The sequence below is a fragment of the Mesocricetus auratus genome, unplaced genomic scaffold (genome assembly GCF_017639785.1).
Source record: "Mesocricetus auratus isolate SY011 unplaced genomic scaffold, BCM_Maur_2.0 Super-Scaffold_100013, whole genome shotgun sequence".
In the NCBI taxonomy this organism is placed as follows: Eukaryota; Metazoa; Chordata; class Mammalia; order Rodentia; family Cricetidae; genus Mesocricetus; species Mesocricetus auratus.
The window spans coordinates 64,699,542-64,712,521 of record NW_024429196.1 but is presented as its reverse complement, the minus strand read 5'-3'; the positions used below and the strand labels follow the sequence as shown (position 1 = coordinate 64,712,521).

Below are 12,980 nucleotides of genomic sequence, written 5' to 3'. Positions count from 1 at the left end.
TATTTGCTTTGTTTAATTTTCCAGATTCCCTCAGGGTCCACACTTAAAACACACCAAAAAGGAGAAGAAAAATGAGACGACCAAGAGACGGTGATTGGCCTGAGACTGTTTACTTGGCTTTGGAGTTAAGAAAAAGATCCTTCAGCAGGCCTGGATCCATTCACCAGAACTGGAGAGAGCCTGATTTTTTTTCCTGTGATGTTCTAAATGACAGCCAGAGGCTGCTTTCCACATTTAGCAATGGTGAATACAGGAGATAATGCGTGTGCATGCACACATACTCACTTCTGCATATATGCAAGCCAAAAGGGATGGTGTCTTCTGTGATGCCAGTAAATCTCATACAATGAACATAATGACAGTTCCTGCTAGGGACCAGGCAGTTGCTTCACTCTTGATTATTATCCAAAGCTTGAAGGTTTTCTTTGCTTTTTCACTCTTCCTAAATTATTTGCCATTATCAACATTATCCTTATTAAAATACTCCAGATCTCTTGATCTATTAAAAAACAATATCAAAATATTGCTATTATTTCCAATAATAAATAACAAATATTTGATAGTTTATTATATGCTGGATAGTAGACTAAAAACATGACATGGAATATGTTTTAAAATAACCCTATAAGATAACACTACTATTTGGTACTGATTGTTGGTAGTGTCTACAGAATTGTTATGACTTCCAGATCATAAAATGAACCTTTGGGAGGTTGAGTGACTTGTACTAGGTCAAATAAGGTGTTTTGTTTTAGTTAAGTGCTCTAAAAGACCCATGGTGAAGACTTGTTGTCCAGGCTGTTACTGTTAAGTGGTTGAGCCTTTAAGAGGTTGGACCTGGTAGGAGGTCTTAAGGTTATTGGCGGGTTGGATCTTGAAGGGGACTATGAGACCCTGGTCACTTTTCCTCTTGCCTATGACGTGAGACATTCACCCTATCCACCATTGCCATCCAGCACAGCAAATGCAGGCTCAAAGAAAGAGCTCTGTTAATCTTGAACTGGAACCTCCACAGCCATAATCCAAGGCAAATCATTTTTCCTTGTAAATTAATTATCTCAGGTATGTCATTACAGTAAAAGGAAGCTGGCAATACAGACAATTCCAATTCCAGTCTTCTGACTCCAGAACCCAAGCTCCTAAAGAAGACACCACTGGTGCCTGGGAACGAACACTAAGTGCTTGGAAGGATAGGGCAACAGGAAATGATGGTTCAGATAAGGCTCATACTCAGTCACTATGTCACGTATTGGACCCACTTAGATCTAGCAGTCACTGGCCTCTCACTGCAGCGCACACTGTAACAGTTCCAAGAGTCCTTTTTTCTTCCTCTGTGACACTGTTGCAACATCTATGACTTTGGCTCCTCCACTCATGAGACTAAACTCTTAGAGTCCCTGTCTTATAATGAAGCCCTTTGGGCAAGTCCCAACATTTAACTGGCTTAGATTCAGAATGGAATCTTCTTGTACTAAACTCCTCTCTGAATTTAAAAGAGCATTTTCGTAAGGACCCAGGACATTTATAGTAATGCAAATATCCTCCCTTCGTGCCCCATAGGAAGAGAAAATTGTGCCTGAGACATGTACACTAAATGATCATCTGCATGCGGGGACGGTAGGGGTCAAGGAAAAGTTGTGACCCTGTGGGGAGAAAAAGACTACTTGTAATCAGGATGGAGCCATTCTGTGGTTACTGGCAAGGGGTCCACAACATGGGTACCATTGCAGGCTTCTCGAGAGTCCTCAGAACATGGCAGTTTCTTTCCTCAGAGTCGTGTGGTGGTGCATTTGCAGTGTACACTTGCCGGACCGAGGGACACTCAGAAGACAACTGGTAGAGCATTATTTCCTGGTGTGTCTGTGGTGAGGGTGTTTCCAGAGAAGATTGGCACATGGGTGTAGGGAAGATGCTCTCTGGATTCAGTGCGTAGTACTCTTCATCTATGAGTGTGAAGACACACACACACACACACACACACACACACCTAGAGAACTCTAACTGAGGAAAGAAACAAGGGTGACACAGTAGGTTTTAAAAGAAACAAGGGTGACACAGTAGGTTTTACTATATACTTCCCAAAACAGCAAAACTGCTTTATTCTGTTCATTAGAAGTGATCTCTAAATTCAAACACTACTCAAAGTGAGGGTTGAAGGGTGGGGGTGGGAGAGGTTGGGTTTCACATCTTGGAGTCAGAATCATCAAAGACTTAGTGGAAATATTTAAAATCCGCCACAGACTGTTGCTTTGATTCAATTTGACAGACTATTTTGGACATTCGGTGGCCTTTCCAGATGTACTTCTTAAGTATGCAAATTCAGTTTGCACCACACTCTGGAGGGAGCCCACTAGCATTGCCCGATGCTATAAGAACCAGGTGGTCTGAAATGAAGCCCTGTGGTTCTGAGTGTTTGACCTCATAGCTCCTACTTTGAAACCATTTTTGTTTTCTCTGTGTAGCATGAAGTGGTCTTTCATTGAAATCCACTTTCAACCTCTCTAAGGCATAGCAACAATAGCACTCACCATGAGCAGTGCTAAGAGCACCACAAATGCCAATTCATTAAACTCTCACGGCCACCCTATGAGTTAGGTGTGCTATTATCCACGTTTCACAGACTGAGATATTGAGAGCTGAAATAATTTGCCCAAGGTCCCTTAGCCAGTAAATGGTAGCATTTGGACCTGAACCTAGGCAAGGTGACTCCAGATACTGGACATTTACTTTTCTACAGTGTTACATTATTTCCCCTTCGGGTAAACTAAGGCTTCTTCCAACCCTCCTTAGGTCAACTGTATGCCCATGGTGTGTAGCTTCTGCTTTAAGTTAGATGGTCTCAGAATACTCTGCAAGGTAGGAAGACACCACAGTGGTCTGCAGCTCTGTCCCATCCTTACCATCCTTCTTTGTGTTCTGGAAGCCATTCCTCTCCTGACTCCCTCCAGGTGTGGAGTTAGCAATTGTTATGGGCATCTGAGAGGAGGGAACCTCAACTGAGAAAATGCCTACATAAAATGTGCCTGTGGGTGAGGTTGATGAGCCCTTTGTGGGTGGGGCCATCCCTGGGCTGGAGGTCCTGGGTTCTATAAGAAAGCAGAGCGAGTAAGCCATGGGGAGCAAGTCAGTAAGCAGCATCCACCATGGCCTCTGCATCAGCTCCTGCCTCCCGGCTCCTGCCCTGTGAGTTCTTGCCCTCACTGCGTTTTGTGGGAACTGTTGTGGGGAACTGGGAGTGAAATAAATCCTTTCCTTTCCTCCCAAGTTGCTTTTGGCCATGGTGCTTTTTTCGTGGCAATAGTAATCCTAATTAAGACAGACTCTTTAAAAACAAAAACAAAAACAGGGTTTCATTTGGTAGCCCAGGTTAGCCTAGAACTTATTATGTATCCATATATAGCACAGGATAGCCTTGACCCTGAGATAATCCTCTTGCCTCAGCTCCCCAAATGCTGGGATTACAGAAAGAAGCTACCATATCCAACTTGATTTAGATCTCTAACGTCCCCTCAGTTCTCAAATTCTAAAGATTGGGTCAACAGCCCATGGCTCTCCATGGTGATATTGTGTGCTGACACAGGGTGACTGTAATGACAAGCATGACAGACATCCAGTGACCCTAGATTCGACCCTGGAACCACGAGGAAAAGTAAGTCTTCCCCTTTTGCATTGATTTTCTCAGGCATTTTGTCACAGCAATGGGAAGTTGGCTCAGTAACAGGTCTCTGTTGGTGTCAGACAGCAGAATAGTCCCTAAAAGTGTCTGTTCTGTTCAAACTTAAGGTGTCCTTTTTTGGTGGCAAAATAGATTCCACAAATGTGAGCCCAGGAAAGGTCTCCCAGTGGAGACAATCAGGGACTATTCGGGGATAGAGAAGGAGAGTGTCTTTTCCTTTTATCTACTCTGTGTTCACTGGAACCCCTGTATGGAAGGACAACCTGTGTTAGCCAGTTTTCGGTCACTCTCCCGAGGACCGGAGATGAGCAACTTACTAAGAGGCAAGATTCATCTTGGTTTCTGTCCATGGTTGTTGGCCCTGTTGCTTTAGGTCTGTGTCGAGGTGGTACTTCATGGCAAGGATACATGGTGGAGGAAGTTGTTTACACCAGTGTCCAAGAAGAAAATGATGGACAGGAAATGGGGCAAGGGTCCCACCTCCCAAATTCCAATTTCATTAGGTTCCACCACTTACCAATGTCGCCATCTGCTGGGGACCCAGCCTTCAAGCATGGCATTTGGATATGCCAGATCCCAAAACACCACCCGTGTTCACCTACTTTAGATGAAGAGGGTTAGGCAGTGGTGATGCAAACCTTTAATCTCAGCAGAGGCAGGCAAATCTCCGAGTTCAAAGTCAGCCTGGTCTACAGAGTGAGTCCCAGGACAGCCAGGGCTACACAGAGAAACCCTGTCTGGAAAAACAGATGAGGAGGATGAAGGGCTTAGACCAGTTGACTCTTTGAAGCAGACTTCAGGGGCTGTCAGACACCAGAGAACACCTGGAAAGCCTCTTGGGTGAGTTTACAGACAGGGGTGGAGCACAGGCCAGGCTGGGAGAGAGAAGCTGCAGGCTAGGTGAAGCCAGACAGTGAAGAAATGGGTTCCTCTTGGTAGAGCATTTCTCTAGAGAAGGTGAAAAGATTGTCATGTTTGGATGGCGAAGGATGGGTGTGTGGGTTTGGGAATCTGTTCTGCGTGGTGACTGGATCATTGTACTTTTCCAGTCCGGGTCTTCCTTCCAGACGGGTAAGGTGTTAAAAGGGGCTCTGTGGTCACTCGTGGGAACATTACCAGTGTAGCTCAGCCTTTCCCTCTAGAGCTCCTAGCAGCTGCCCTCACGATCTTCCCACAGAAGCCCTACGAGTTATTGTAGGGAAATAATGAAGATGTTGACAAGTCAGGACCGCAGCTGAGTATGCACAGGTATGGCCCAGGCTGTGCAGTGTCACCGTTTGTCCCATTTCCCATGAGTCGACTCTAGAGCTTCATGCCTGCCATGATTCATGCAGCTGATCACACGTGTCCCACCACACTCGTCACCTCTGTGCTTGGCTCCCCTGCTATGTTTAATTCTTCAAGCTGATGTCTCTACTCCCTGCCATACTGACAGCAAATACAAATTATTCCTCCTCTTTCCATTGGCTCTGCAGACACCGAGCCTCTCCTTAAGTGAGTGTTCCAGGAGCCGGGCTGTCCTTTAGGGAAGGCTGCTTTGCATTCTGTGCAGGTCAAGCTGTCAGATGACGCACCCCCAAAACATCTGACCCACACATCATGGGAGACCCTGAGCCAGCACCATTATCGTCATGATTATCAGAAACTGATAAAGGCTTGTATAAACCACATGCTTGGAGTTAACTTGCTGCGCAACAATAGAGAGCCTACAGGCTCTCGGGTTTGGTTCTTTTACAAGCCTATTTGAACATCACACATACGGGCCTGACTCTAGACACTGGGCAAAGGCATGCAAAGATGAGTCCAATAGGTGCATGTCTAGTTCCCAGGAGCTGAAGCTGCCCCTTAGGAGTTCTCTTCCTTCTCAGAGATGGAAGACATGCTTTGCATGGTTCTGTGAAACATGCCCTGTTTCTCCAAGTGGCCCCAGAGCTTTCACAGTCTTGAAGAACCCTATCAAAGACTTCAGAGGATTGCCCTAATTCCTACTGAAACACATTCCTGGCCCTACCAGGGTCTAACTGCATATCTCTGCCAAGAACCCACACATGTTTACACATAAATTGATGCAGAAGCAAAGCACATGTGCCTAGGCCCAATTAATTACCAATAGTTAAGTAATAATAGCTTTGCTAGGTGATTCCCTTGACAAAGAAAAGGCATTCTCTGATTCTTCAGGAACCCATAGCAGAACCACTTGAATGAAGCTGCATAGGAAACAGAAAAGGCTTCCAAGGCTCTGGAAGGATCGGGGGCAGGCAATTACTAACACTTAGGAAAAGGTCTTTGGTACTGAGACGTGAATGTGACCCTTTAAAGGGATTTTTGTAGCAGTTTGAGAACCATTACTCTTGCCCTGGGTAGCACAGCAGGAAGCAGTGCGGAACTTCTGATCTTCAGTATCATACAATGCCTCGTGGACTCTCCAAGCCTAACAAAAGCACCAGATAATAACAAGTGCAACTAGAGACATCCACGGGTGCCCTGAACACCCTGTGGGTTCCGAGGAAAGGTTGGAGTTGAGTGCTCTTTGGCAGGTGAAGTTAGGGCCAAGATTTCTTTCCTTGGCAGGCTTTGTTACAGGTACGTATGAAAAGTGAATAATACAATCTGGGCTCTGAAGCAAGCGGAATTCACAGACAGGCAAATTCTCTATCAGTAAGAGCCCTCGGTGTTTATTTGCCCTCCAGATTTGTTTATCAGTGATGGGACTGAAAGGACTCCCCCCCACACACACACAGGGCAGGCAGAGATTTCTCAACACACGTTTCCACTAACCGGGTCTTAGGTTCCTTATTCTACAGCAAGGGTGCTTATAGCCTCCTCCAGCTAAGAATAAACACACAGAGATAAACAAGCGAGCCAACATGTGGGCATCTGCCTGTCACTATGAAGAGAAACTGTCACTTTTTAAAAGCCCACAGATACATATTAATACAATATTTTATTAATTCCTTGAGAATCTCATGCACAGTATCTCAATCATATTCCCCCCACTCCTTCCCCTAACTTTCAATCACCCCTCCCAAATTTATGACCTCTTTACTTTTTTTAAAACAATCCCCTGAGTCTAGTGTGTGCTGCTCATATATCATAGATGTGGGGCTATCCAAAGAAGCGAGGCCACATCCTTAAAGAAAACTGACACTACCTCTCCCAAAAGCTGTCATTTGTATACAGTGCCTTGGTAAGGGGTGGGAGGTCATGGGTCCCTCCCCTGTCATGCTAGAATGTTGGCTGCTGTGATCCTGTGCAGGCAACCACTGCTGCTGTAAGTTCGAATGCACCTGTTCCAGCAACCATAGGACCATTCATAGATTTACATGCCATCCTTGCCCTGGGGTCATGCTGATCTTCTCTGCATCCTTCCAGTTACAGCATATGGGCTGTCAAAGTGGGGACACTCACAAGCGTATTTTAATGCTGGGCTACCTTAGTTCTTCCACAGTGAAAGGGATGAGGCGTCTGATGGGGAAGGGAATATTTCTTTCACTTGGCACTGGTGCTAGCTCAGTGGTTCTCAGCGTTCCTAACACTGGGACCCTTTAATACAGTTCCTCCTGTTGTGGTGACCCCCAACCAGAAAATTATCTCGTTGCTACTTCATAACTGCAATTTTGCTACTGTTAGGAATTGCAGTGTACATATTAGATATAGAGCATATCTGACCTGTGACCCCCAAAGGGGTTACAACCTTCAGGTGGAGAACCACTGGTCTAACTAGAGCCACTCATCAGATGACTTCCAAAAGTTTCCCAAGCCTAAGTGTGTCTGCTGTCTAAGCTTCAAGGTGCAGCTGGATGCCCACAGGCCTCTGGAAGGACAAGTCAGAGAAGGACAAGGCTACTCCCTGGCGAACTGCTCTTTCATGTGTCTACAGCAAGGCCAAAGCCTCCAGATGAACCATGAAAAGGACATCCCCCCTCATTTGGGGTGGCTGATGCCAAACATCTGGATGTTATATAATAAGCCATTTGGGGCTGTTTTTCTTGCACTTGTAAAAATCATCCCAACAATGAAATCTTGATTTGGAGCTCTGTTTTCATGTTGTTTCCATACGGTCATCGAGCAGGGCAGTCTCGGTGATTTTTCTTTCCCATTTAAAGCCTTGCATGCACACTCAGGAGAGGGATTACAGAGCTGGAACCGACATTTGCAGGTGACTGTGAAGCCTTCCTCAGGCTCCTCATATGTCCCTTCTTTGGTCACAGTGCCTGATGTCCACTGGAAGAAAGACCAGCATGCTAATATTCACAGGCATTGGTGCCCTATGCTCTGGAAAACACCTACCTCTGGACTATGGGTGGGTTCTACACACAAGTACATGACACTAACAACTTGAGCAAATTCTATTTCATTCCCTACCTTTTTGCAGAACACCCTGAAGCAGACAATGGGTTCTCGTGCTTCCCATGTGCTTAGACCACAGCTTGCTTATAATGCTGCCAAGCACAATGTATTGCCACAAGGAGAGAGCAGCCTGGCCCTTGCTGTATCGTATGCTCTTTTGATGGGCGCCACTCCTGCCTACTGTCTCCCTGCTTCTCGTCTTCTTCCATGGGTCATGTGCCACCATTCACTTTCCCTGTGTAGTGGTCTCCGGAAAAAATCAGTGAAGTACATATGAGCATCACTGTGACTCTGAAGAGCGGCTGTCACATCTTGAAAGCCCACAAGCATCCTGTAATGGTGGGCTCATTCTCTCCTAGAGGAAAAGACTGCTGTGGAGAAACTGAGGTTCAAGAGAGCTAAGAGCCAAGAGTGGTGGTACAAGTCTGCAACCCCGGGTGTCAGGAGGCTTCAGCTGGAGGGTTGGGAGTTCTAGGCCAATCAGAGCTATACAAGGGTGAGGCTGGCCTCCCAACAGCAGCAGTTGATGAACGTTAAGAAACATGCCTTTCTTTGTAGTTGAGCTGGGACATAATTCAAGTCTGCCCATGGAAATGACACAGTAGAAAAGCCAGTAAGATCTTTGCTTTGAGCCAGGCAGTGGTCGTGCACACCTTTAATCCTAGCAGGAGGCAGAGACCGGCAGAGACCTGTGAGTCAGACACCAAAGCAAGTCCCAGGACAACCAGGACTGTTACACAGAGAAACCCTGTCTCCAGAGAAACCAACCAACCAACCAACCAAAGATCTTCACTCCGGGAGGCAGTGGGTCTGGGTGCAAACTCGACTGTAACTTGGGGCAACTGTTTCCTGAAACCTCCTCTGGTCAATGAAGACAATAACATGATCATCTCCACAGGGCTCTGTGAGGAAGACAGAGTGAGTGTGAAATACTGGGTTTTAGTTTCTCTGGTGCAAAGTTTCTCTGATCATTAGAACTCAGCTCCATGTTACAAAACCTGCAAAGAGTTACTGGAACCAGAGAGATGCTTATTGGTAACTAGACAAGAATTCTGAAAGCAGGTAGTTCCAGCCCAGGCTTGGTGACTTAATGATGTTGCCGTGTCCTGTGTGGCTGGGACTTGACCTGATTGGGGTTGATGAGGGAGTAAAGGAAAGACTCTGAAGTGACAGACACAAAAGGGCTGAGGTCAGGTGGATTGTGTGTACTTTGATGGAGTGGTACCAACAACACGGAACTTCAGCCTGTTTACTATGTGCAGCATACAGGGGCGGGGTCAGCTGGCCCCTATAGGAAGTCTCTGTAACTGGGCAGTCTTAGGCTGTAAGCATCTGCAAGAAGGAAACTACCATTGTTAAGTTTTGCAAATGCTGGCAAATTGTTTGTAAATGCAAGCACTTGGACACACTGCAACATTTGAACATTTGAACCCAAAGAGATGATGGGAAGACTTGGCCAATTCCTGCCTTAGATTGCTCGTGGGTTTTTTTGTTTTTGTTTTTGTTTTTAGTACATAGCTGCCCTGCTTACAGGTAGATTTGATTACCAAAGAACAGTGTGTTGCTGCTTGGTGAGCATGCCACAGTGACAGGGGGTCTTGTTCCAAGTTGGGGGGGATTTGAAGCTGTGAGAACCAGTTACCAGCAGAACTGTCAGGAAGCTGGGACCACACTTACTTACACAGAGACCCACTTGTAACTGCATAGCTAGAGGCTCCTCTGGGTCTATACTCATGGTCTAGGCTGCAAGTCCTATTTCCTCTAAGGCTTGTGGGTATTTGCTGGAGTGGAGGGGTACCTGGTAACGAAACTACAATTGCTGTCAGAGATGACGGAGAACTAATCCTCCCATAGTACAGTCTTCCTAACCGTGCCTTCCATTATTCCTAGGATGCTCTGGTCTCATATACCCCAGTACACTTCATCTGCATTCTCTCCTTCCATCGCCCCTGTCACTGGAACTTCCTGGCTTTCATAGTAAGGCCCTCCAGTGTAGGAAATGTCCTAGCATTCTGAAGAAAGCCTGGTTATTCTGTGGTTTATGTGCAAGCTACCAAGTCACTCGCTTTGTGCAAAAGGGAACCGATGTATGAATACAGAGAAGTAGAAGACACCCATCGTCTCTTTCTTGATCGTTTCACATGAAGAGCAGGCATAGGAAACCCTTTTTTTATGAACATGTGCTTCCTCCCAGCAGGATTTCCCCATTTGGAATTACATCTAGATCCAGATTTCAGCCACAGAAGAAAGTCAACCTCATCTGGTCACAGTGTTCCCTGTCTCCTTTGACCAAAAAGGGTTCCTTTTCCGGGCCCTCTAAGTTTGATGGCTGGTGACACGTCAGACTTCAGATCACTGCAGGTGGTTCCAAAGATCCTACTGGCCCTCCTGAAGAGCAGTGGTCCGCACTGAAGGAGGTAATGGGAAGGGGATTTGGCAGATGGTTCTGAAGGGGATTCATGAGAAGAAACACCCCGCTCACCCCGCCCTCACCCCCCCTCACCCCCGCCCTCACCCCCGCCCTCACGGGGCAGTGCAGCAAATCAGGCACCCCGAGACACAGTGCAGCAGGCGAGGCTCCAACTGTCTATGCAGCTGCGGGGGGAGGGCTGGACCTGGCTGGAAGTTGGGCCAGGTTTGGTCAAGGATAGAATAAGGACTCGCAATGGACAAAAACTGCAGTTTCACAGCTAGACTCGGGAACATGAAACACGGATTCAAATATCAACTTCACTCTTATTAGCTGCAAAACATAGTCACATTTCTCAGGTGCCCATGGTTCAGCTTCCTTAGAGTAGGACTAAGAAGGCCGATCCCTCAAGACCAGGAGGAGTAAGTAAGTGAACTGATAATGTAGGTAAGACACTAACCATAAGGTCCACTACTGTCACCATCCTCCACCCCACAGTTGAATAAAAATAAATAAATCTCACCGAATGGCCTTCCAGATCCATCTCGGGATTTGTGAACTGTGTTTTAGCCCTTACAAAGTATAGTCCAAACAATCTGAGAAACTTGACCGCTGCAATGACTTCTCATGCTCGTAGGCCGGCTGGGGTGTATGAGCTGGTGGTGGGGAGTGTTAGCCTTGTCATAGCCTGGGACAACATACCTTAGGTGGGAAACTTAAAGGATAAAAATGTACTCACTGCCCTGGAGGGTGGGAATCCGAAGATCTGGCATATTTGGGGTCTGCTGAGAGCCCACTCCTGCTGCACAGGTGATGTAGTATGGGCGGGTCCTCACGGGGCAGAAGGGGGCAAGACAACACTTCTCAACCACCTCCTTTATAAGGGCACTGGTCCCTTAACCATGACTGAATCACTTCTCCAGTGGCCCCACCCCTTAATACAACCACACTATATATTGGGTTCCAGCATGAATTAGGGAACGGGACAGCAATGTTTAAACCACCGTAGGTCTGTTAGGTTCAACTGCATCTACTGTTGGCATGCCTGGGCAGTGAGGGGTGGCAATTCATGCATGCTGGCTCTTACTCTTGGGGGATAATCTTGTGAGGTTTTCAATTCTCTTTCCCATTGCTGAATGCCCCCTAGCTACTGTTCCTTGGCATGTCAGCCTATGCCAGGAGGCCACTCACTGTGGCAAAGGGGTCCTGGTGCGTGGTGCTTCACCTGCTTGGAGCGGGGGCTGGTGCACCTGTGCTGCGCTAACTCGTGGGAGCAGAGTCTGTTTGGCACCCGCCCCCAAGGCAGGCAGCTGACACCGTGTGTCCATGGTTCCCAACGTCCTGGGCACACCTGTAAGTCTCTACAAGGATTCTCTGGCATTCATTCAGCTCTGCAGAATCCGTTCTGTTTCCTGCTGATCTCTCCTTGGTCTAGTCTGGAAATGAGGCATAGCGACATCCTCCAAGCAAGATCCAAGAGACAGTTAGTCTACACCTCTCCTGGGAATGGAGGCAGGAGAATATAGCTATAGCAGGCCCCGTCATGGGCTCAGCAAAAATTGCAGCAGTCAACCACGCAGGGCTCCTTTTGGGGGTCCTGTCGGATGCAGACGAATGACACTTTAAAGCAGACTAAAGACACTGGGAAATTACCTGAGAGCAGCTCGAAAGGGCCTGTCCAAGGGGCAGATCTGCAGCTGCCTTGTGGAATCTCAAGTGTTTCCTATTCCTGCTCCACACGTTAGCAATGCAGCCAATTACTAAATACTAGCCGTGCCTTCTGCCTCCCCCAGACCAGCATCACTTGAGCCAGAGACTCCTCAGAACACCCGATTAAAAAAAGAAAAGCAGAGTGGCAGGTTTGTGCCTATGAGAGACGCGAGCTTAGACAACAGAAAAGGGGGCAGATGAGGATCCCCCCCCCGCGCCCCGAACAAGAACGAGAACGAGAAAAGAGAGGGGAGGAAAGGCAGGCAGCCTCCAGGACTCGCTTAGGCCTCACACTAACCGAGGACGCCTGGCGCCTGCGGCGGGGTCAAATGGGGTCAGACAAGCTTATCCCTCCGCCTGGGAATTAAGGGCATCCTGAGGACAGCTGCAGAGCAGGAGGCTCCTAGGCCCTCCCTTTCTAGGCAGGTCGAGATCCATGGAGAGGGATCTCTCTCGATGTGGCAGTGGTGGCATGTACCTTTCGCCCACTCAAAGTGACGCCGGGCTTCGTGCAAAGCCCAGACGAGAGACAAAGAATAACTGTCAGTGCTGTGTGCCTCCTACAGAATTGATGCTTCGTGTAGGATCCCTAAAGCTAAAACCAAACACTAACAGTCTTTGAATCTGTGACAGCTCATTCTCTCCCGGTCCCCAAAAGTTCCTCCGAGTTCGTGCCAACAAATGCCGTCCTTGCAAAGCCCCAAAACCACCTGGGATCACGGCGGGTTCCCCCGGCTTGCCCCGAAGACCTCAAGGCCCTGCGCTTCTCCTCGCAGACTGGAAAACTTTTGCTGGGCAGGGTTGCGCTGGCGCGGCGAGGGGCGGGTGAACGCG

The 12,980-nt window shown here is 47.6% G+C and overlaps 1 non-coding gene across 1 annotated transcript; it reads right to left on the bottom strand.

Moving 5' to 3' along the window:
* Nucleotides 1–6,971: 6,971 nt before the first annotated feature.
* Nucleotides 6,972–7,080, bottom strand: LOC121143843. Its single transcript, XR_005881153.1, has one exon. It is a non-coding gene; the product is annotated as a U6 spliceosomal RNA (small nuclear RNA).
* Nucleotides 7,081–12,980: the final 5,900 nt, after the last annotated feature.